We start from the raw sequence: 25,884 nt of genomic DNA on the forward strand, positions 1-25,884 counted from the left end.
TCCTAGAGTTCCTCCTCCTCAACTGCATTTGCAGTGTTGTGGAGGTCTGGATCCCCAGAGGTACCCTCTAAGGCTGGCATATTCCCATCTAGCTGAGAAAGCTTTCTCGCATCATATGTCTCTAAGAGACCTATCAGAAAGGGAATGGTGGGGTTAGACCCCTTTTTCAGTTTCCTGGAGGTACACACTTGTCTCATCTCCTGGAAACTGAGAGCTGCATATCTTGAAGTGACCTGTGGAGGGTCAATAACCACAAGGGGGGTCTCAGTAGACTCTCCCTGGGTAGACATGCTTTTCTAGTGAGGTGTAAGTGGTGCACTTACCTACACTATATGTTTGCCTACTGATCCCTTGCTAGAGTTGTAGTTTAGGGTGTGCTAGGCCCTAGGAGCTACAACAGCTGGTTCAGTAGAACTCAGAGTATTCTAAGCTAAGTTATATGTACCTTAGTACTTATGTGATCTTTCAAATGATATTCTTAGGATACGTGTGGTAAAACAACAGCAAGCTCAAATCCCACCGCTGCCACCAATGTGAGAAGTTGGCCTGATATGCAGTGCTCACTATTCTAGTGATCACTATGTATCAGTCCAAACAACCCTTATTGATGATTGGTTGTAAGTCAACCTTATAGACCAGCTATCCTCGTAGCATGGATACGAGCAGTCTAAGGCTAAGACTCTAGAGGGCGTGTTAAGCCAGCTGTTTTACCATCACATTACCCCTTGAACACCAAGTGAAAGGACACCACACAAGTTGTTATGAAAATAAACGTATATTTATTTCTAACAAGACTACCCTGGCTCTTTATGAGGCAGGGAGCTAAGCACACAACAAAAACTTTTACGAAAATACTTTAAGTCGCACAATTTACACAAATGCCCGAGGGGCACGAAAAACCATATACACAAGAAGTGGAATGCGAACTAGCAAGCAGGTAAGTAATACTTTTCTAGACTGTAGAAACGCTAGGCCTACAATGCTGAACCCTTAGATTAGAAGTAGGAGGCCTAGGGACGCCACGTGCAGAGTGGGAACTCTCACGCGTAATGCGGGAACAAGTCTATGGATGTGTAGCAGTTGCAAAGTTACTGTTCTCGGGCGAACCCGACTAGGTGGGTCGAAAACGGGAGTGGATCCGAACACTTAGGGTGTTGGACTATGCTGGAGCACCGGAGTACTCAGTTTACCTAGCCCAGGGGCTGCGGCTGCATAGGGTTGAAGTTGCGTCGGAAACCCACGTTGAAGAACCAGGAGCCTGAAGAGAGAAGTTGCTGGCAGGCGGCCAGTGAAGAAAGTTCGGGTGGATCCAAGCCTGGATCAGGGAAGAAGACCTGAAAGCAGAGGGGACCAAGTTCTGAATCACTAGCCAGTGATTTAGGTGGGCACCAGAGTGGCACCGGACGAAGTCACCTCGACCAGGTGAGTGGGTGCTGCTGGGCTCTGCAGTCTCTCGGACCAGGAGGCGTTGTCGGCGACCAGGATGGAGGTGCGAGCTGTCCCACGAAGGTACTTGCTGTCGACGTCGCTGGACCCAGGATTGGGCAACAAGTCTTGGCAAATGCAAGGCCCACGCGGTGGACCTAAAATGGCGTCTTCAGTGGACCAGGAGGGTCCAGGGGGCTCCTCTTTTGGAGGGGAGCAAGGGCTAGTCTGGAGCAACCAGACCAGCAGTAGTTGTCGTCTGGGAGCGTCGTAAAAGGGCCTCTAGCCAACGGGCAAGTGACCGGGACAACGCGGTGAGCAGCAAAGAGCAGAAGGGCCCCACGCAGATCTCGTGGATGCAGGGGGGCTGAACTTCGGTGCTGGAGCTGCTCAGGGTCGGGGCTTCTCTTACCCCAAAGCACTCGGTCGAGGGTCACTCGGTGGTCGTGCTGGACAAGCGTCGTACAGTTCTGAAGATGGCCGGTCCCTCAAGGTCTCGTCGCACCCACGGATCACAGCTGTGCTGATGTAGGTTGAGGTCGGAGGTGCCAGGGAAGCCGGTTCTCGTCGTGCTGGAGCAGTCTTGATCCGAAGGAGAGACTGGCAACAAACCGCGAGGCTTGGTTGGTGCCTGCTGCTGCAGGGTGACTACTCCTTAGTCACAAGGGAGAAAATCTTGAGAAGTGTCTTGAGTTCTTCGTGTAGAAGGTCGGTTCAGGATTCAAAGATTGATCTACTTTGGAAGGGGGCCTGCTCCTACCTTTATCCTGCAAAAGGGGGCTGGCACGCGACTAAGTCCTGCCCTATGGGTGGGACTAGGAGGGGGTGGTTACACCCCTCTCCTTTGGCGGGCTTTCCCCAGCTCAGGGTCTGGTGTGCCCCTGGAACTGGTTCAAGCCGGCCTATGCACAGTGAGCACCGGGGTGCCACTTGCAGTCACCTTCCTCTAAAGCCCTGCCTACCTAGGATACACAAAATCCTGTCTGGGACGGTGCTGGCACCGCCCCTGACAGGAAACCCTTTGTCCTTATCTCCTGCGCTGGGAGGACTCCCAGCAACAGGAGGGCAGACTTGTGTCTCGGTGGCAGCATCCATTTTGTGGATGCCAAGGCTCTGTCTGACTTTAACCGGGGTTACAGGTTACCAACATGTCGTGTCCCTCTAGAAGGGTGGAATGCTAACCCCGTCGCCAGAATTGGCGAGGGGTTAGTATTCCAATTCGTATGACACCTTACTCGACATGTTTTGATAAAGCGATACCAGAGTTGGCATATAACCGCGAGGATTATAATGCACTTAAGAGTATATGGTATGCGATATCATGGAACAGCTATTAGGACTTGGTTCCGCAAGCTGCAAACGGGCTCAGCTCATGCCAGAGCACCATCTCACATTATTCCAAGCACTCTGCCTTCAGGATTGTTAAGGCCTGCCATAGGAGTGACTGATAGGAATATATGTGTCCATTTTAGGGTTAGATATAGGTATACTATATCTAAAGCAAAGGGTGATTACACCACCTTGCCCCAGCTGTCGTGCAGCCAGTTGTGTCAGATTTGGATGGCCAGCCAGGGGTGGCATAATACATGCTGCAGCCCCTGGTAGGCCCTGGGTACACCTATGCCCTGGGTACCTAAGGTACACTGTACAGGGACTGATAAGGTGACTCAGTATCCAATTAGATATGTACCTAAGGTACATGGAATCCATTTTACAGAGAGAGCAGTAGGCCTGGGGTCCTGAATAGCAGGTCCCCAGGTCAACTAAGTCAGAAAACCAGCAAAACACCAGGCAAAAAGTTGGGGTCAACCATAGTCAGGGATCTACCTTCCTACATAAGGCACATCAAAAGCAACACAACAATTCGATGCAACAAGGCCTTGAATAACCCTGACATCCAGGACCGCACCCAATCGAACCAGCCCTTGAACAACTCATCCGGAGCACCTCCCTCTTCGACAATCTTCATGTGGAGATCATACAATGTCCGAATGGCCCTGATCAATGTCCCATTGTCTGCATTATTGGCTAGCATGTTTGTGCAGCAGGCGGATCCAATCTTCTTGCACCCCCCCCCCCCTCCATGGCTATCATTAAATCTAGAATGTATCTATGCTGCATCACCATTAATCTAAGGGCACATAGTTCTTCCTTTATGGCATTGAAGCCATCTTCTGTGGCTTTTATGGCCTTCATTAGCTCCAAGTCTCATACAAAAGTAGTGTTGAAAGCGACAAGCACATTGCACAGGTTGCACGAAAAAAGAAAAAAAAGTTTAAAAAATTTCAAGCCGTAATTCTACTTTAATTCCAACAAAACATCAAGATAAAAAACAAATAGGAAGTCAACAAGTTGTGGCGAGTGCGGCAGGGGGTGGCATATCTGGATGAGGAATTGGATTGGGGATTACACTAGAAGAGATTGGGTCCAGCATAAAGGCAGCTCTCAGTGCAGGCTTTGTGCCCCTTGGGGTAGAGCAGAGTCAGAGTTGGTGCTAATGAGTTTATCATCAAAAACAAAAACAGACTTTATAACTTTTGTGAAATTGAATTAAAGCTGCCTTAGGGTATGGGAAGAACCCTAGAGCCCAGAGACACTTTTTGCTGGAAGGTGGATACCGGTGAAAGCCCTACGAAATATAGCGTGCTTTCTTTCCTCAAGGATACGCCAGGGCTATGTCCAGGCACAGAGGGGGCCAAGCGCAACCAGTCTATGCATGTCAGAGAACCCAAAAGACGCCAGGCCACCCCTCTGGGTCTTGTAGTCCACCACTTGGTAGTGATCAGTGTTAACTTATTGCATCTTGGTTGAGCGGAAATACACAATGCTTACCCGTAAGGAGTGTCCTTTATCTTGCACTGTTGCCCATTTTTAACCAATACAATGGAAGCTAATAACCAAGAGTGACTCTTTGCCACAAAACAAGGGTGTTACTAGAGCAGCTGTACTCTAGGCGCCCAGCAATCGCATTAATCCTAAACCTGTAATCACTTACACATTATATCCTACTGTTGATGGATCCACAGCTCATGAGATCTAGGTAAATCCCGGTGTCCTAGAGACACTGTTCTCCATTGATTCAGTGGATGAAGCTGGATCCCAACTTAGTACCGATTCTCTTCATTCGCCTGAAGGAAAAGGGCAAGTTAAGATGGCGTCAAGAATTTCTGTAGATGTTAAAAACGAATGATTTCATCTATGTATAAATGAAATCAGAACTGTTTTAACAGCTTTACTCTCGGCAGGCTTAATGGCAACGCACCCACAAGATGAAGTGCTGTAATTGCAACCTCCTTTTGTGCTAAAATACATACGATAATAACAGTGCAAACCGATGCATTTGAGGGTCTTTTGTAACGTTAAAGCTAACGATTACTATAAACTTGAAGCCAAGTCTTCTCGTTTTTCTATAGTCTCCGCAACAAATGGGCTGAAATAGCCACAGATAGTTGTAACAGAAAAGCTAATGTTAACAAAGTTATTTTAACAGTTCATTTAAAATGGTGCCAATTAATAGGTTGGTTCATTCATTACCAAAATCGTAGGGATATTTTATGACAGGACAACTGTTGGAAATGGGATCCCTGGCTGGCCAGGGCTTTCGCCAAAGTCAGTCAGAGACCACCACTACCAAGTCAGGGCATGGGAGTTACACGCCAAGATAACCCCTACTCACCCTCTAGGTAACGTGGCGCGAGCAGCAAGGCTAAACTTAGAGGCGATGTAGGCTAAGTATTTGCGCACGCACCCCAGCAACCACAACCAAAGGCCCACCACAAAGGAAACTCCACACAAGGTTATATAAAAATAGCCTTTGTATTACACCATTTCCCTTTGTCTGAGGGTGCAGAATGGGGGCGGAACCAGTCGCAGCTGGTTCTTGAGTACTCTGTTTACCTCAACCACCCTCTCTATTCACTGGCAGGGCCTGGGTCATTAGACTCTCCACAGGGGGGCGGAGCCAGCATTGTGTGGGGAAAACCCAGCCCATCCAGGACACAGGTACACTCCTCCCACACATTACTCATGCAGATCTCCCACTCACCACCGGGCAGACCCATCCAGACTTCCTGGAGCCTGGCATGCCAGCCAGCTCCAGCCAATCACGCGCCAGCACCCTCACAGCACACGTACAGCCATGTCTAGAAATGGCGCTTCCCTACTAGACACATACATGCTGCATACACCATCTCGCAGCATTCACTCTCACGAGTTCACACATACCAGACTCAAGCCTGTACACCCCACGCATCAGGAACTACCAGGGACACATACATTCCCCATGCATTCCTATGGGCAGGCCTAGCTCAGCACATGCACTCAGAGTGCGCACGCACTTTCCACTGGAACACAGTGAAAGTGCGCAGAACCCAAAAATCACCATTGCCAGGTCACCATTTAAAGCAAAAAGTCTAGGGGTGAACCTGCCCTAAGGGCCAAAGTCCAACATAACCCCCTTCCAGCCAAAACGCAGGGGAGACCAATCACCACCGTGATGGACTTCCCTGCTTGGGGCGATAGAACACGGACGCGGGCCCACAACTGCAGGGACACCCTCCTGTTCTACGCCCTGGTGAACCCAGGGGATTCCTTCTAAACACACTGTCTGGACCAACTGGGCTACCCCACTGGTACTCCCAAGTTGTCCGCGGCCAGGACCAGGCCCTGGGCTACCCAGGTGCCACTGGTCCATGCCAATTCGCAGAGCGGGGGGTAGTAACCCCTGGCACATAGGAGCCATTTTCCACTCTTCCTGTCTGCAAGACAGGACTAGACTGCCACTGGTACTCCAGCCTAGGGCCTACAACCTCAGGCGGACCAGGAGTCTCAGGGAAGGCTCTCCTCCCCTTACCTCTTCTTCTAGGGTTCCTCCTCCTCCGGCGAGGGGTACACCTAGAACGCCATTCCAACCCAGGGCTTATCCACTCAGGTTGCACCGGGGTCAGAGGTGGGCTCTCCCACCCTCTGCACCCCCTTCCAGAGGTCTGCCCTCTCCCACCTGGAGAAGTTCCTCTGGAAGAAGATCCGGTCAGGACACTGGTTACAGTCGTCCTACCCTTCAGGTCAGGCTGATCCTGAACCTGGCCTTCCAACCTCTGGTCTAAAACCTTCGGTGGAACAATTGCCTGGCACTCCAGGACTTCTGGGGATTCACACACAATCCCCCTGAGGCTAACAAATGACACATCTGTTGTGTGACTGTCTGTCTGGCGCAGATCTCCCGCCCTCTGTCCACCTGACAGTGCGTGACGATCCCCCAGACCAGAAGTGGCGCCACCCGGGTCACTACACGGGAACCTAGCCCAACTGGGTAGTCCCTGACCCACTGGTCCTTCCACTGGGGAACTCCCCCAATCACTCCTCACTCTGGACTCCTGTACCCTCCCTACCGGAGCGGTACTGCCAGACTCTAGAACCATAGGAGCTCTGGTTACAGACGCTCCAGGTCCTCTACTCACTAGGAGATCTTCCTCAAGTGGTCTAACAGGACAGCCTAGGTCCCCAACCTGGTGTTCCCTACAGAAACCATCCAAGTCCTGAGGCAGGGCTTCGGGCGTCTGGGGAACCTTGGTCTCCCCCTCACTCCTGCTCCACTGAGCCAGGCAGTGAGCCCCTACACCCTCCTCGCTATCCTGGGACCTAGCTGGGCTACACTGAGCCTCTTCCACCACGCTGGGCTGGAAGATACCTGAACCACTTCTTTTGGACTCACTCCCTAATGACTCTAGAGAACCTCTGGCCCTTTCCCAGCGGTCGGCTTCCCTTGCCAGTAACTCTGGATCAGTAAATCCAACTTGCAACAGGTGTTGGCGCAACTCTGGCGAACAACCACTGAGCACCTGCTCTTTGACTATAAGATCAAACAAGACTTCAAAATCAGAGTCAGTGTGAACCTCTACCCAAGCCCACAGTGTATCACAACATTCATCCTCAAAATCTACCCAAGACTGGTGAGACAGTTTCCTACTGTCCCTGAACTTCACCCTTAACTCCTCCTCTGGGGAAACAGGTACCAGACTGGGGGAACTGGGACTTTCTACACTGTGATTTAAATAGCTGCCACCACTGGACCCAACCCTCCCTGGGGGATCCAGACACTCAACACTGCGCGCAGGGGATAGTCTACCCTCCAAAGCTACTTTGCCTCTGGTGGCGGCCCTCTCAGCCTCCTCTATCCTGTCCTGCGCTAAGACCCTCTCGGCCTCCAGCTGTTGCTTCTTAACCTCCAGCTGTTGCTTTCTAATGCCCAGCTGTGCCATAGCCTGGGCATGCTCCAACCTGAGCTTCTCTAAAGCCAGCTGGTGCTCCCTTTCTCTCCTCCTATCTTCCAGCTCCTCTGGGGACAGGGAAAGGGATGAGGCGCTGCCTCCTAAGCTGGACCCAGCAAGGGACTCCCTATCTATGGGGTCCTCACTATCTGCTGGCGTCCCTGTGCTATCATCTTCTTCCTCCTCTTCTGAATCTTCAGGGCTCCCCACAGACCCACCACCCTCCTGTTGTGAAGCCCGGGCCCTTTCCTCACTGCGCTCAAGGTCCCACTGACACTTTTGCCATAGGATCAGGCTGCTCCTAAGTTCGGACTGAGTGTCTAACTCATCCACCCCTATGTCTCTCTCTTCACAGAACCTTACCAACTCTCCCATACTGTATCTAAACAGATCACAGACATCAAAAGCAGGCACCATTCTGGCGGACGTTCTAGAGAAGAGATCACACAGGGAACCTAGGGTCTGAGCTAACACAGGAGTACACAATTCACAAAGGTATCAGCAAGCTCTCTACCCCAGAGAACTCACACTCACTTGCCTAGTGCCACACACCATTCATCCACACACAACCCCCCCCTCGGACTAGTAAGGCAGTTTCTACCACCCCTGACTTCTCAACCTGACCACATGTGACACAGGTACCAGACTCTGGGCGCGGGGTGGGGGACAAATGTACTGACACAATTGCACAATGATACCTTCAGGAGAAGAAAATAATGAAACTTCCAAAACAATACAATGCCCTAAAATGTGGTCATCTAAATGCAGAGTTTTGTGGTGCAGCCAGCTGCTACCAAGGTACAAGGCAAACACAAATCCTTATCCCACCGCTGTCCGCCAATGTTGGAAATGGGATCCCTGGCTGGCCAGGGCTTTCGCCAAAGTCAGTCAGAGACCACCACTACCAAGTCAGGGCAAGGGAGTTACACGCCAAGATAACCCCTACTCACCCTCTAGGTAACGTGGCGCGAGCAGCAAGGCTAAACTTGGAGGCGATGTAGGCTAAGTATTTGCGCACGCACCCCAGCAACAACAACCAAAGGCCCACCACAAAGGAAACTCCACACAAGGTTATATAAAAATAGCCTTTGTATTACACCATTTCCCTTTGTCTGAGGGTGCAGAGTGGGGGCGGAACCAGTCGCAGCTGGTTCTTGAGTACTCTGTTTACCTCAACCACCCTCTCTATTCACTGGCAGGGCCTGGGTCATTAGACTCTCCACAGGGGGGCGGAGCCAGCATTGTGTGGGGAAAACCCAGCCCATCCAGGACACAGGTACACTCCTCCCACACATTACTCATGCAGATCTCCCACTCACCACCGGGCAGACCCATCCAGACTTCCTGGAGCCTGGCATGCCAGCCAGCTCCAGCCAATCACGCGCCAGCACCCTCACAGCACACGTACAGCCATGTCTAGAAATGGCACTTCCCTACTAGACACATACATGCTGCATACACCATCTCGCAGCATTCACTCTCACGAGTTCACACATACCAGACTCAAGCCTGTACACCCCACGCATCAGGAACTACCAGGGACACATACATTCCCCATGCATTCCTATGGGCGGGCAGGCCTAGCTCAGCACATGCACTCAGAGTGCGCACGCACTTTCCACTGGAACACAGTGAAAGTGCGCAGAACCCAAAAATCACCATTGCCAGGTCACCATTTAAAGCAAAAAGTCTAGGGGTGAACCTGCCCTAAGGGCCAAAGTCCAACAACAACAAATCAAATCGTTAGAGAATAAGAACATAGAGATGTTTCCACGATTCTCACGAAATACAAAAAAATCAATCTACACTGCTCCCACGAGTAACCCCGTCTGCAACAACGAAAACATTTCATAAATGACACAGGAAGCTTGGATTGCGACCGCGACAACACCCGCTGAGGAGGAACAGTGGCGCCGCAGCAGTTGCACAACGGGAGTCGCCTTGAACTGGTACCCGAACGTGCGCTGGAGCCTGAAGCAACTAAACCCTGCGGGGACTCCTAACAACCACAAACCAAGACCTGCCCTCCTTGGGCCTTAAAATAAAGAACACAAAGTCTACAGCAGTCTCCCACGGGTCTTCCCACCAGGCTGCGACGTCCCTTCCTCCAGTATGCAAGCGGAGGAAAGCTGGATTCACTTACCATGGTGAATGAACAGTACAAGAGCCACATGATGTAGTAATCGAGGGCACAACGTTTTACTGGCCTGTCTGTATCTAAGAGGACAGAACAGTGAACACTGTGTCACCCAGCAGAAACTCATATTCACATATACATGCATTACCCCTCCCTGCACTTGTATATAGTAGCCAGTCACGGGTTGTTGCTCTGTATTCCTCACTCCCTTCCCGTACATCTGCACAGTTGAGAACGCTGATCTCACGAGTTGCCCTCTTTTGTTTATTTGTCCTGAGAGCCGAAAGCCAAGATGGACCCTGACGAAAGAAAGCCCCGACGAAGCCTGAAAGGCTATCGGAGGAGTGAAACCACCAAGCCCTGGAGAAGGACCTCCAGAAGCCGCTCCCTGCGTAGGACTGTCCCTACCGGGAAAAAGTGTACGGACTATCTTTTTGCAGCAATAAAGCCTTCCTTAACAAAGACACGCCTGTTGCCCATTACTCATGTGCCCCTTGCGCCTGCTCCCGTCACAAACTATCATCAACTTGAGAAAGTATATCTGGTTTCACCATGGATTGAATTTTGGATTGTGTTATGAGTACTTTTCCTCCTTCTCTGGCTCATTCTGGTTTTGAGCTTGGGAAGAATGATGGAAAATATAATACAATGAACACAGCAAGTCAGAAAGTCAACTTGGTCCTGAAACCTCATAAATCTTCCCATCGTGAAAGAAGAGATCTGTCATCCGTGAACATCACAGCCGTTCCTATACCTGGTGGTATAGCATGGGACAAAACTGAGTATGACATCTATGGCCCGGTAGAGCTTTTGAAGATTCCGCACCAGTTCAAGATCTCTTTAAGTGACTTTGTATCACCAAACACATTTTCTGATAATTGGGACTTTGAAACTATTAATAATATGTTGTCAGATTTAGAGATGTCAGCTAAATTTACTGAACATGAATACTTACAAGGTTTATCAGATTATGACCAAGTGTATTGTTTTAATCATTATGGTCACCATTATTTGCATAAATCTGCAAACCCTATAAATATTTATACATATAATCAATGGGAACACTGTCCGACGCCGCCAAAAGGCAGCTCAAAAAAGTTCTATGAAAAGTTTCCATACTTAACAGGATTTAATGTTACAAATCTAGAAACGTTTTAGTACAAAAACGAGAATAAAACAGGAATGAAAACAAGGTTGACCAATAGTAAACAAATTTATTCTGCAAACTTTTAGGCTCAGCTGTCTACATTAGGTTTTGACTTTTGGAAAGACAACATCGAGACAAAAACTGTCTGGGGCACAAAAGACTGGCAGGTACAAGGTTTAGAAGCCCTGTTAAGAGCCTGCATTATACCAGAACAAATGTTTTTAATTGACACTGTTCAACAAACTTTGTGTCTTGGCCTAGCTAAGATAAAAGATTTAAACAAACCGTCTATACCTAAACCCACATCTGACAGTGATAATGCTACAGAAGAGGAGGTAGACGTACCCTATATTAAAATGGAACAGAACTAATCCGGATTGGAAAAAATGGTTAATCTGGCCCACAGACACTAATAACGGTCATGATAGATTCCTGAAAAAAACACAGGGGTTGACAATAAATAGGCCAGATGAAAGATACTCCCAGAGAGAACATCCAGATGAAAGATACTCCCAGAGAGAACATCCAGGGATAGTAACTACTTATAGTGTAGGAAAGCTATGCCTTGAGTGGCTACAGAAATCTACACTTCCGGAAATCAAACAACACTTATCTTTACTTAAAGAAGGCAATGATTTGCGAGATTTCATAATGAGGCATCGCAAACCACGTCAAAAACGTTTCATATACGCCGGTATATATGCTGCGTATAACGAGGCTTGGAAAGTGCCGCAAATAGAAACTGCAGAGAGAATACGAGAAATTGATCGTATTCATTTTGAGAGAACTCTCTCTGTAGTAGACAATGGGTTAACAACTCTGTCCTCCAGAATATATTCATTGGACAGCATTGTGTCATCTGCAATTGACATAATAGAGCAGGACTTGCTAATGTTAGAACATGGCCAGTCTCAATTACGTTCTATAATGCAGTTGGGCTGGACGTTACAAAGTCTGCGTTCAGGCTATGTGCCATGGCGTCTAATCAACACAACGTCATTGTTTTCTGTATTTAACCTTACAGATAAACAAATATCTTTGGCCCAAAAAGGTGCAGACTATACGGTGCTGAGCATTGAAAAACTGGAAAGATTACCATTAACAGTTTCTGAGAAGCCTGTCATTGAATGGATAATACATGGCACCATTATGATACCAGTGACGATTTTCAAGTTCGAGTATTGTCTACAGCATATACCAGCGGGCCTGTATGAAAGGTTGGGTAAAGAATACATTAAGTCGACTTGGACTTTACCTTACACACAAATGTTGGAATAAGGGAAAAGAGGTATTCCTTAGTGGTAATAATTGTATGAACTCACTAAGCGGTACACTTTTGTGCAAAAGTATTCATTTACACGGAGCCTGCGACGGTTCTGCAAATAACCTTTCATGCCATCTGCACAGGACACCCTCCACAGTGATAGAATCAATTTTCAGAAAACTATCCAATGGCAGTTAAGTTATGCTCAATGATCACAGCTGTTGTGGCATGTTGCCAGGAAAAGCTCATCTAGTTAGTGTGTCGTCCATGGTCACTTGTTGTATGCAAGTATTGTATCCAACGCACAAGGCTGACAGAGGAACGGACTTATGGCCTTCACTGACAATCTCTTCTATATGAATTGATACTTTAAGCAGAATGAAAGTCATTCTTTTATAAAAAAAGTGCCACTGACCTTGTCTAGAGAAACGTATGATCTGCAAGTTGCAAGGTCTTCTGCAGAGATACATGCATTATTATCAACAAACTGCCCAGTACATTTCGCAGAAATGTGAAGTCAAATCTTGAACATGTCTGATACCAGCCGCATCGCACATGTATTTAAGACGATTTTTTCGGAACTGTTAACTCCATTTGAAGCAGTCCTCGTCATTTTTCCAAATCTCGTGCACTGTGTTCGGCGGGCTGCCTCTCATCTTGGGACTAGTAGCAGGAATCCTATTTTTATTCCTTCTGCTCCGATATGGCAAGTCCAGCCACCAGCAACACCCAGACTACCATGGAACAATGCCTCCTTGCCATGAGGTATCGTGAGAGAATTTCACAGATTCTTGGCTTGGCTCGTTTAAGAGATCTGAACACAACCTGGTTTCTATCGTTCAGACCAATCTGGCAAGATTGCATCTTACCTGTTCTTCGATGCCTGCTTTGCGGACAGGAATGCGTGTTGGACATTTGTCTTACACTTCCATCAGTACTGCCATTGGATGTTGACGCTTTGCTAGGTCCTGTAACGCCTCTGCATCGGGTTGCCCCCAACGGCTGCCTATGCTGATGACTGCATTCATTGAGGTCTCACCGGCCAGTCTAACTGAGAGTGAGATATGAGAAACTACAGGCATATAGGTACCATCTACTACGGACATTGCTAATGCATCAAACGCTGACGGCGATGATCCACACTTCTGCACTTTTGATCTGCTAACTGAAATGGTTCCACTTTCACCTACTACGTTATGTTATGTTAAATTAAATTTATTAAGCGCACATACACCGAGAAGGTTTCTTGGCGCTACAATGTCTTCAGAGCCCGAGTTCGAATGCATTATTAGAAAGCCTGGCAAAAAAGCCAAGTTTTTAGACCGCTTCTGAATTTAAGAAGTGTGTGGCAGAATCGTATGTCGGGAGGGAGAGAGTTCCAGAACATGGGTGCCAGCACAGCAAACCTGGCACCCGTGCACTTTAGTCTGTAAGAGGGTGTGGACTGCAGTAACTTATGGGCTGAGCGAAGGTTACGGGAAGGAGCGTGCCTGTGGATCAAATCATTCACAAATCTAGGACTTTTCCCATTAAGGGACTTGTAGATGAGGCACCCGAGCTTAAAGGCGCAACGCTGAATTACAGGTAACCAATGAAGTTGTTTCAGGAGGGGAGTGATATGAAGATGTCTGGGTTGATCAGTAATCAAACGAGCCGCCTGGTTCTGGACCATTTGTAAACGTTTGGATAGATAGAGGGGAATGCCATAGTAAAGAGAGTTGGCATAATCAACATGGGACATAACCATAGCAAGAATAACCTGGATTCTGGCTTCATAGGTGAGAAACCTGCAGATCTTTTTTATTTTCCGAAGTTGGAAAAACGGTAGACTGTTTCTTTTCCAGCCTAGACGATCTGATGTTTTCTCCTGACACTCCTGAGAATAACTATTGATTATTTCACAAAGCGTTCTCTGAACTCTGAAATTCAGCCTTCATTTCTCAAAACCATCTACTAATTTGAACTTTTTCCAAAATAGAACTTTTGGCACAGAGTTATCTGCTTAAAGTAGAACTATTCTTGGAGAACAAGATTTCTTTTGAAGAACTTCCTAAATGACTTTATTTGCCCTAATAATCAGAACAAAAAGGTATTTTAAAGTATGATATGGGATGCTCTCAAATTTATTTTTCCTTTCTGTAAAAGCTTCAGAGACATTTCATGAATATATTTTACAATGATAGAATGTATACTATGCTTCATGTCTGTAAAGACCTGCTTATTCTATACTCATTATATTCAAACAAGCCTTTTCAAATGCAATTTTGTATGTTGTATTTTGGGTGGGATTGTATACACCAGCTTTAGATATGTTCAGTGCTTACAGGTTTATTTTTATTGAACTTAAGATCGTGGAGTGGGTGTTGTAAATGAATCTAGGACACTAGTGTAAATTTTCCCGATTCATTCCCTTGTATAGATACGGATTATCCTATCCTTATATAGGCATAGAAATCATTACCATATTTAGACTGAGCCTATGCAGCCCAAATACGGCATGGCTACTTCCACTATGTTACAAGAATCGGCAACGATTTCTTAGAAAAACCCGCCTTCAGCAGCTAGGGACATCCCCTTGCCTGAATACTAATTTATCTAGGAAATCATGGAGTTTTCGAAGAACTGTGTCTTCTATGACGTTATTAAGTCCAATCACACGTCAAACTCTGCACCTTCATAGTATAAATATGCCTAGATTTGCCCAAGCAGAGACACAGTGGTTTGGAGCAGATCAACTAACTACTTGCCCGACGCCCTGCAGCAGCAAGTGCCGACACTCCAGCTGACGCACTGAGAGACTGTGTTTTCTCCTGCCGAGAAATCCAGCTCCAGTGTTTCCAGGCTACCGCTGTGGGTTGATTGGAAATCGAGTCCTGAGAGAGAGATACAAGATCTCTTCATTCCAAACCAAGGTACGGAGCTGATTAGACCCTTAGAGAATTCTTGATTAGATTCTTGGCAGAAAATACTAAACTTAAACTACTCCTCACTTACTTCATCCCCTGTGCTAGGCTTAGGTCAGGTACACCGGGGTAGGCGTATTTTAGAAGCACCAGTTGAGTACTTTTAGCCATCATTTTAACACTGTATGTATCTTATCCGTTTTAAGGCAATTTATGGCTTAGAAACCATATCATGCTTTTACAGTACTACTTTAAAATACTGTTCGTATTATGTAATCTCTACACTATATCACCAGTATTACGATTGTAGCAGTACATTTCTTATGCTTAAGAAAGAAGACTGTTCAATAAATACTTTTTATTGAAAACTCCAGTCTCTCTATTTTCTCAGCACCTCTGGTGAAACGAAGCATGTAAAATAGCTATCTATTGTTTCCGCGACTCTAGAGATTGATTTCTTATTCTTGGGAAACAAAGTTGTCATGTTTATGCGGTTGTCAGAAACTAATGCCTTCTTGTGAATTCGAGAAAGTTTCTAGTGACCTCTGAGCTAGCTGGCACTCACAATTAAGTCTAATGGATTCGGTAGAGACCTAGTCAACCTCAGTCCTACATCTAAGCTACAGGATTTATTATTCCAATGCGCAGAGCCTATTGGGAATATAGGAACTACACTACAGTATGAGTGAAATGTCCAGCTAACTAGAACACCCCTGAAACCTATGTTTTTTTTCATTGAATTTCTAAAGTTTTTTTAAATGAAAATTCCTAACTACAACCTGCCTGAAACCTCTTCCATTGATTCCTTCTGCCAACAAAATTGTCACAAACCACTAAAAAACAGGCGATAGCTACACTTACCAGTAATATATTAACATCAACATTTAACTGGTGTAAGGAAGTCGACTATCCACTGCGTGAATTACACCCAACTCACACCCATATTTAGACGAATATGTGATAGAGGTACTAATGCACATCCGACACAAAAAAATCACAACACCCAGCGCCGCCACCACCACAACCACCCCCCCGGATCCCTCCCCCCTACTACCTCCGAGGCAGCGAGAAACAGGACAACGGACCTTCCCAAGATACCATATCCTCTCAAACGCACAATAGCTGAATGTTCAGAGATGTGGCAATCAACTATGTATATGGGAGTAAATTTGCACATTCAACAATAATTTACAGAATCCCAAGTGTGCCGATGATATGCTATACACAACTCACTTTAGAAACAAAAAACTTTTCCATGTGAAAATATAGTAATTCATATCTGTAGTGTACTGCATATTGGACGCAACCATATTATCTCAGACTCTGGGAAATATCTCGGTCATGTAGCTGTGTTGTCCCTCTCCCCCACCCCCCACCGTTGAAGCAGAAGCGGAGTGGGCTGGTCCAACGTACGCAACTCCAGCGTAAGACTATAAATAATTAGGCTACGCCTTGGACGTGGTTCACTTCTGCAAAGAGAAAAGACTGCCACAGCGAAGGTCCTCACCCTGCCACATAGCTGCTGTCATGATCCCGTGCCTCCTCGATACAGGCCCATTCCGTAGTCAATGCCACAGCACCACAGTTATGTCTGTATCGACTACTGCCTTCGGTCTACACTGCGGAGAGCAGGTTTTATGACTTGAATTCAGCTTTGGATCTACACTACGGACATCATTGAATCAAGCCTTGCTTTATTTAATGCAGAGACAATTGTACTATGTCTTCCGATTTTGTAAAAGGATGTGACAAAAAGCATTCGTCTAGAACTGTGCTTACTACTGCCTTCGATCTACACTGCGGACAGCAGGGTTCACAACTTGAATTCAGCTTTGCATCTACACTACGGACAGCATTGAAGTTAGCCTTGATTTATGTAGGGCAGAGACAATTTTGTTAAATGATGCATCAAAAAACATTCCTCAATGTCTGTACTGAGTACCGCCTTCAAATGTACACTGTGATCAACCGAGTTTACCACTTGATACTAGAAGCACAGCAGCACTAAAGACAACATTGAATTAATTCTCAATTTATTTAAGGCAGAGACAATTGTACTGTGTCCTCAGATGATGTTAAAGTATGTGACAAAAAAAGCATTCGTCGATGTTTGTGTCGACCACTGCTTTCGATCTACATTGCGGACAGCAGGGTTCACAGCATGAATTCAACTTTGGATCTATTGTTAAAGGATGCGACAGAAAACATTCCTCAATGTCTGTACTGACTACTGCCTTTGATCTACATTGTAAGGCCTCACGATTCAGGTGGAATGGCGATTTCACTTGACGAATTCCAATAGGCAAGAGACATTGAATCAGTGCGACCCACCTGAACCACAAATCATCGCAGGGTGCGCACACACTGAGTTCTTCAGGTACCACTAGGCAAAAAACATTGCTCCAAGTGCGGCCCCCCTGGACCACGCATAATCGCAGGCTATGTACAAGCTCAGCGCCAAAGATACTACTAACTCAGTGCACCATAAATAATCGCAAAGAGAACAGTTTTATGTCAGTCAGGCATACTATCACTTTTAAATAAATTTATGCAGAATTCAATCGACAAGACATTACTCCAATTACTGTGTCTCCCCCCTCGCATCATCGCAGGGTACGTACACGCTAAAAACCAGACGTACCACTAACTCAGTACACCGTAAATAATCACCACAAGGCTTTATTAAGGCAAGATTCAGTAGTCAAAAAACATTACCCCCAGTGCGGCCTGCCCAGACCACGCGTCATCGGAGTTACGTACACGCTCAGTCCCAAAGGTACTACTAACTCAGTGCACAATAATTCATCGCCACGTGGCCCTATTCAGGCAGAATTCAACTGACTCTTCATTCATTATTTGCAGAGTGCGGTACAAAACAAAGTAAAACGTCTATCAAACCCTATAGAATATCCCTTTAATTGCCTTCCTTAAACTTTTTATATCAGTTCTAGGTTTAGTTGAAAACCTAAATTCACGCTGCAAGTGCAAAAGCTCACTCAATGGCAGTCTACACTGCGAACAGCACAGGTCACAACTTGAACTATAATGTCCCTGAAACATACACATTTCAACAATTCCATACATGTTTCATCTTTTATTTCAATCGTGATTACAGATAATGCAGTCCAGCGTAAGACTTACACTGCGAACAGCAGGGTTTACAACTTTAATTCAGCTTTGTATCTACACTACAGACAGTAGGGAATTTAGCCTTGATTTATTTAAGGCAGAGACAAAAAATACTCTTGTGGCACTGCTAGTATGCGCAAGCACCTCTAATCCTTGCATCCTGTGAACTATACTCACAAAGAATGTAGAACACCGCGCCAAAATGTACCTCCACCACCGGCAATACCAAGTACCTCTGAGGCATCACCTTTAACATCGCCACCAGACATACGTCCCCATTTTTAGAATGCACTGCGTGAAATGCAATTGTTGAATTTGTTATGGGGAGCAATCAGTAGACCTAGTTTGCACATCAATTGATAATCATTGATGGTAGGTCCCCCCCCCCCCCCCAAGTTCATGCAGTCCAGTATGCAACAGTCAATACTTTGAGTACAGACAGCTCAACCACGCATCATTGCAGGGTGAGCACACGCTGAGCCCCAGACGTACCACTAACTCAGTGCACCATAAATAATCGCCACGTGGCCTTAAGGCAAAATTCAGTTGCCAAAAGACATTCTTACCAGTGCGCTCTGCCTGAATCACGCATCATCGCAGGCTCCACACAAACCGATCCTACCTTAGTGCACCACAACTCATGAACCCTTTACGATAGAATCTTCTGTGTATTATTTCACAAATAGTGCTCCTACCTTTGTCCAGAAGAAGTCATAAACCGTATGATTAAATATCTGTGTATGATAAAATGATTACTATTCTACTTGTTACCAACAGCAACGCAATAAAATGGAGTCGAGCACACGTGCCCGTACCCACTTCAACTATCTATCTGTGTCTGTACTTAATATGTTTGTAAAATGCTGCTCCTGCGCCCTACCACATTATATTGTGCTGTAAACAATGTATGCAACCATCTTACCTCTGCCAATAACAAAAACTTCAATTATATAACTTTCTCTCACTCATTCTACAAATACAAATGTACAAAGTGGATCATTACAATACTACAAAGAACCTGTATAGTCAATTTATAAGTGTGTGCTATTTCTTGTTTTTTTTTTTTTTTTTTAGCATAATTATGTAGCGCGAAGTTGACCCAAAACTATATCAACAATTTACTTGAGCACCGTATTTACAGTACATTTTCAGGCACGCGTAGATAACGTCATTACTCTACTATAACAGGATGTGGACGCAACTCCAAGCCTCGAACACTGATTTCCAGCGCCAAGTTCGACAGTATACCTGAATGACCACATATGTATATATATTATCTGCCCTTCATGTGCCAAAAACTGCAACCTAAACCTTTCACAGCCATGTATTACAGCTACAACACTCCACTAAATGTACAACAACAAACATTCATATTCGCAGAAATGCGTCATGTCCACCATCTTTTATGTGTGCAACTATGGATGAATACAGGGTCAGTGATACCCCGTACCTTCCATGTTGGCCATGTTGTGGGACTTTACAGACCTAATGACACATTTGCGTTTAAGACCCGGGTGACGGCAGCAATACAACACGGACACCTGAATCAGTTGATTTCTCATATAGCTCACGACGGAACCACGCCCATAGCTCCAGAGTCATCGTTTACAGCCTCGCGCAGCAGTGGCATACGTCCGTCCAGCCCACTCCGCTTCCACTTCCAGGAAAACAAAACCGCTACAAGGCCCAGATTTTCATTGTGGTGATTTCTTACTTCCAGGTGTAGTTGTCAAAACGGCACACACACACTGCCTCATGGCTGGTATACACCCACACCACACCCATCCAGCGCATACGTCACTACACATGACTACCAATAAACAAGCATTTGCAATGCAAGAGGTCTCGCATTAATTAAGTTTGAGCTATTGGCATTGCGAAATATTGCAACACCAACACTGGCTTCCCATTGAAAAGGATGCTTCTTGGTTACCGATCTGTCTCCCTTTTGGACGGCCCATCCGGACTGGATCGTCGGCTCCATGGCTGTCGTGAAGCAATTTCTTATCTAAATAGGCGTGTTATCCAGTCCATATGGACCATCTGAAAAGGAGACAGGAGGAGTTCATCCTGATTTCAGTTGCTAGAAAATTCCAAATTCTCGGGGCGATACTAGAAAAACTCGATTGTAAGTTTTATTTTTATTAAACTATAAAGTCTTGAATTCTATACACATTGGAGGGTGGAACTATCTGTCCTGTACCTACATGTGTCTACCATAAATGATGGAATATGGTAAACTGAATGGCTCGGTGGCTGAAACTGCCCTTAAATCAGTATAGAAGGCCAACCCTTTCTTTTTCCTCCAGGGAGATGGTCCCTCTACCCTTAAAAACATTCGATGGTTGAGGAAGAAGAGTCCTTCACTGATAGAAACATCACTCGAGCTATTCAACAATAAAGATGCGCTTCTTTTTTAAGTGTTTGGCCTTTTCGAATCCGTACTGCTATCCCCTAATACTCCTCCATAGCCCCCCACCCTAGCTGTGGACTAGTAGAGTAAATCCTTGATTCTCAGACACTGCTCCTGGCTGATGAAGCCAGACCCACACTTCTTGGAACCATCTGCGCAGGTTCGGTGATGAATCCCTACCATGCGCGTCATTTGGGACATCAGGAGGCTGGTGGTCATGTTCTAGAGACACTTCAGTCTGATACGAAACAATGTGTTTGTATGCTCACTCCGAGACACTTGTAACCGGGTCTGCTGAACCTTAAAATGCTTTATTGTGATCCCTTGTTTCTTGATAAGACTCACGCTGGGGTGAATCTGTCTCCTGGGAGCGGAGGCGAGGCTGCTTGTGGGACGACAATGTCCGTCCAACACCACTGCTGACACAGAGCACATGCGCCGGAGTGAGTCCCTTCCAGGCCCCGCAGCCCCCGAGGGGCGCTCACTGCACGCGTCTGGTTTGCATCAGAGATGCTGCGGTCAGAAATATCGTTTTACTCAGCGACTCCTGCCCCCGCCGTCTGATGCCCCCCTCCCCCACACGATGTGTCAAGATACGTATGCACGCACAGACACAACGGGTAAAGGGAAGGAGACGCAGACACACAAACAGCCATGCACACTCGCGAACACACAAGCACAGGCAAAACACACGACATCTGTCCCTGGGTGGCTTAAACAAGCTCTTAATTTGAAGCAGGGCTCTGTCCACTCAAGGACACCTCTCAGCTTGTTGTGCGGGAAGACGATCTGAACTAAGAATTACAAGTGCCGGGAGGTCTAGGAACCAAGGGAGACGTCCAGCTGTCTCAGCGAGGAGTGCATACCAAGCGAGCAGATCCCTGTTTCATAGACTACTGTGATGGAAAACACAGGGTACGTTATCCGGTATCACACAATGCCGACTGACCCCTACTGGAGTCAGAGACATTCACACGTACTCAAATGATATATCGCATACACCAGCAACCATAGCAGCCTTTAACTTGTATTAAGCGCGAGACATTGTACACAATGGGCATCACTCAGTACTGTGCTGGGACCGTGTGTGCGGTGACGGTAGACGCAAACTGTGAATGATCGTTCAATAGACTGATGGATAAAGCGCCTCGAGATATGTATGTATGTTTGCACACTGTTGGCAAGATAGCTCTCTCTGGGTCAGACCTTAACATGCCAAGAAGGGCTTCAACTATGTCGGGAAGAAATAATCCTCAGGATCCCTCGTTGCTGTTACAAGTGAAGGAAAGCCTTCGCTTCGAAACTCACCTTCTTTTATGAATCTTTAGATCTGAGGGGCTGTACCCTGGGATTAACTGAAAATGTACCCCTTCGATAGCAAGTACAGGAATCCAGGGCTAGGCCGCTCGACCTCGGACCTGGGGAACCCGGTTCGAGTCTCGGTCATGTCGCTAAACCTCCTGTGATTCTGGGCAAATCACTTCATACCTCTGAGCCTAACAAAAAGAATGTGTGTCCGAGCAACAACGAGCTTCGCCGCTTATCAGCGCCGCGCGACTCTCTGCAGACTCCCCCTGCATTCCAGAGAGGCGCGCAGCGCGATCCGGTCTATGCTGTGGAGAGAAGACCTGGCCGCGCACAACGTTATCCTATGGGGAAACGCTGCGCGCGGCCAGGTCTTGTCGAAACACTGGTTTTTGAGCTGAGACGACGACTATAGTTCTCGCAGCGAGAACGCGCTTTCAGCGCGTTTGTCGTAGCGAGACCTAAAAAGGAACGCACATGCTCTACGCCGTTTTAGAGTTGCTTCCATTGCAATCGTTGAGATGGCCTGTCCTAGTGGTTCGGACACCTCATGTAGGCCCGTACCACCGAGCAGGGGGGCCCACCACTACGTGCGTGGCCTCTTTGGTCACTGACTTAGTGGTACCACAAGGATTGAGCCGGTGAGAAACCTGCGATGATGATGGGAGCACGAGTATGTCCTTAACCATAGTGATATCAAGACTCCGCACCATATGTGAGACTTCTTGGTGGCAGAGTGGGACTGCATGATGTAGAAGGTGCCCTGTCCACGAAAAGGTGGGAAGTGAGGCCTGGGTGCTCAGGGGAGGGAGGACATGAGGTGCAGCAGACTGGATACAAAAAGGCGACGCAGCGATTTAGGCTCTCGCCCTGCCATAGCAAACTTGGTGGCATATTATCAAGGGCAGCGTTAAATTGTTCTGGTGTAAACGTGGGCTTCTATTGGAGTTCTCATGAATTCTCAAAAGCCTATTAAGCCATTATGGCCGCTTTAAAGACACTTTTCTAACGCTAAAGCGACGATAATTTTAAGCTTGTTAATATAAGACTGTGGACTTGACATATCAATCCACCTCGCATATTAAACCTGCTTAAGTCTACTTAACAGATGTTCGGAGCCGACCTAAACTGCAATTAGCGAGAGTTTTGCTTTCGGTCCTCAAATCCAGGGCTGCCTTGTAAATACAACGATGTTGCCATGCCTCCTTCTTCCTTTTTATATTCTCATAGAAACACCTACCTTGCCACTAGGAACACCTATATTGCAACTCATTGGAGATACGAGGCGAGCCCTTAGCAAACCGGCTGCTAACATGCATTAATGCATCTTAGCATTACCTAGTAAATAGGGCGATGTAATTTTCACCGCATTTTTGGCCTTTTAAAAAAAATTGCGGCAAAATGGCACTTGTTAATATGCCCTCAAGTTTGCTTGTCACAGCGGGAACCTCGACTCCCGCCATGCCATAGCAAACCGGTACAAAAGGGGGTGGTGGTGATGGACGGAGCATCTGAACCAATCAAACACTCACACCCAGTCAAGAGATCTGCGTTTAATCCATCACCCTTCTTTAGCCCACTCTACCACCCCTGTTCAGACATGGTCATATGTAAATCAGTCTGAGCCTGTGCCTCATGGGAACAGTCCAGCCCGAACTGCCAAGCCATGCCTTCCCTGGACTGGAAACAAGCTTCCGAGGACCGGTTTCTGGCATTACAGCCGTCTTCAGCCATAGCAAACAGCACCCCGAGACACAGCGGGAGCCGCTCCTGGGAGGTGGTGTTCCCCAAGGATTTAGACTGCTCCAGAATGGAGACCACGCGGCCCCCTCCCAAAATATAAAAAGCCAAAAAGCCCCTCCTCTCTCCTCTCTCTTCTCCCTCTCTCTTCTCCCTCTCTCTTCTCCCTCTCTCTTCTCCCTCTCTCTTCTCCCTCTCTGTTCTCCCTCTCTGTTCTCCCTCTCTGTTCTCCCTCTCTGTTCTCCCTCTTCTCCCACTCTTCTCCCTCCCTCTCTCTGCCGCTCTCGCTCTCTTCTCTCCTGTCTGTCTGTCTCTCTCTCTCTCTCTCTCTCTCTCTTTCTCCCTCTCTGTGTCTCCCTTTCTCCGTCTCTCCCTTTCTCCGTCTCTCTCTCTCCCTCTCCCTCTCTCTCTCTCTCCCTCTCTCCCTTTCTCCCTCTCTCCCTTTCTCCCTCTCTCCCTTTCTCCCTCTCTCCCTTTCTCCCTTTCTCCCTCTCTCCCTTTCTCCCTATCTTCTCTCTCTCTTCTCTCCCCCCTCCCTTAATACACTTACCATGCTTGGTACTGGTATACGTGATAATAGTCCCTTAACATGTATAAGAATTATGACACTTCATCTCCCTTTTCTTCTAAAACCCATGTATCTCATCCCTACAGTTATTTTTTATTATGAAAAATTCAAATATTAAATTAATAATCCGGTATTTAAAAATATTACCAGAGTATTAACACCCCCATTCCCCCTAAACTTTCTGCATTCTGTATCGGAAGTGTGTACATGGTTTAACAGTTGGTATGGGTATCCCTTCCCTGTCCCTAGTTCCAGCTTGTCGCCTTAAACAGAAGAGCAGGCCCTTTCCTAAGTGTTTCCCACGTGCCCTTCAAAGATGGCTTCTCCTATGAAGAATGACATTGGGCTAACACTGTGTGGCTTTCTGCATTAGAGACGTAGCTCTTCTCCCCCACGCAGGGTTCTATGGTGTCTTTTCCAGGGAGTCGTACAGACATCCCTGCAAGAGGGCAGAAGGCTGTCAGTGACAAGTCTGTGCAAGCGTAAACTGGCACAGGATACCATAGGTAACCAAAGTGGCAACTTCTAAAGTTGCACTGTGCCCTCCAGTGACATTAAATTTGATTAAAGCATTAAATCGGATTGAATGCACTTATTCTTTTGATTCATTACAGCACCAACTTAAGTGGTGTCAGTCAGAAATTAGCAGGGCTGAGGTGTCCTCCTGTTACTGCACTTTCCAATGGGGCTACTAGCCTATTAACATCAAAAACTACTATATCCGCTTCTTCCTGCTGAAACATGTAAAAGTGCATGTTACACCTTTTTAATATACAGCACCGGACCTTAGGGGTGTCTTAACAAGCATTGAAAATGCAATAAATTTCACCTTTTATTAAGTTAAAGCCATTTGCTTTGCTAATGGTATTGTATAGCAAAGCAAATGGCTTTAACTTAAAGGCAAGGCCTATTGCATTGTTGTAGTGTATTTAATTCATTATTACACATTGTCAGAGGCACACTTGTGTCTGTTTACTTTTGCCTTGTGTACCTTTTCTGTAATGGATCGGTGGTCAGGGACTCAAATTTAACTTCTCGCAGGTGCAATTGGGTTCCCAAGCTGAGCGGTCTGTCCAGGTCGTGGGCAATCTTCGAGGATAATTTAATAAATTACTTCTTTATTACTTTTGGTTCTCCGGTGCCTTCCTTCTTCACAAGAACATCAATCAGAGTACTTGTAGAGTGTGCTACTTACCTTTGAGGGTCCCAAGGCGCTGAGGGGAGGGGGTGGTGCTGCTACTGCTCGAAGAGCCAGGACTTGAGGAGTCTTCTGAAGGCGAGCAGGTCCTGGGTCTGCCGTAGGTGGCTAGGGAGGGTGTTCCAGGTCTTGGCGAGGTAGGAGAAGGAACAGCCGCCGGAGGTTGTTCGTTGGATGCGGGGGAAAGCGGCGAGGGCGAGGCTGGCGGAGCGGAGCTGGCGGGTGGGGATTTAGAAGCTGAGTCTGCTGTTCAGGTAGGCTGGTCCGGCGTTGTGGAGTGCTTTGTGTGCGTGGGTGAGGAGCTTGAAGGTGATCCTCTTGTCGACGGGGATCCAGTGTAGGTCTCTCAGGTGGGGGGTGATGTGGCTGCGGCGGGGGACGTTGAC

At 46.9% G+C, this 25,884-nt stretch overlaps 1 protein-coding gene and 1 non-coding gene across 2 annotated transcripts in view; one reads left to right on the plus strand and one right to left on the minus strand.

The window, feature by feature from the left end:
• Positions 1 to 25,884, plus strand: part of LOC144770014 (E3 ubiquitin-protein ligase TRIM39-like) — a 278,653-nt gene that overhangs the window by 189,609 nt on the left and 63,160 nt on the right. The gene's annotated exons all lie outside the window — the stretch shown is intronic.
• LOC144771250 (small nucleolar RNA SNORA69) lies at positions 4,591 to 4,722 on the minus strand. The gene has a single exon (XR_013599204.1). It is a non-coding gene; the product is annotated as a small nucleolar RNA SNORA69 (small nucleolar RNA).

Source organism: Lissotriton helveticus, chromosome 7, assembly GCF_964261635.1.
Source record: "Lissotriton helveticus chromosome 7, aLisHel1.1, whole genome shotgun sequence".
NCBI lineage: Eukaryota > Metazoa > Chordata > Amphibia > Caudata > Salamandridae > Lissotriton > Lissotriton helveticus.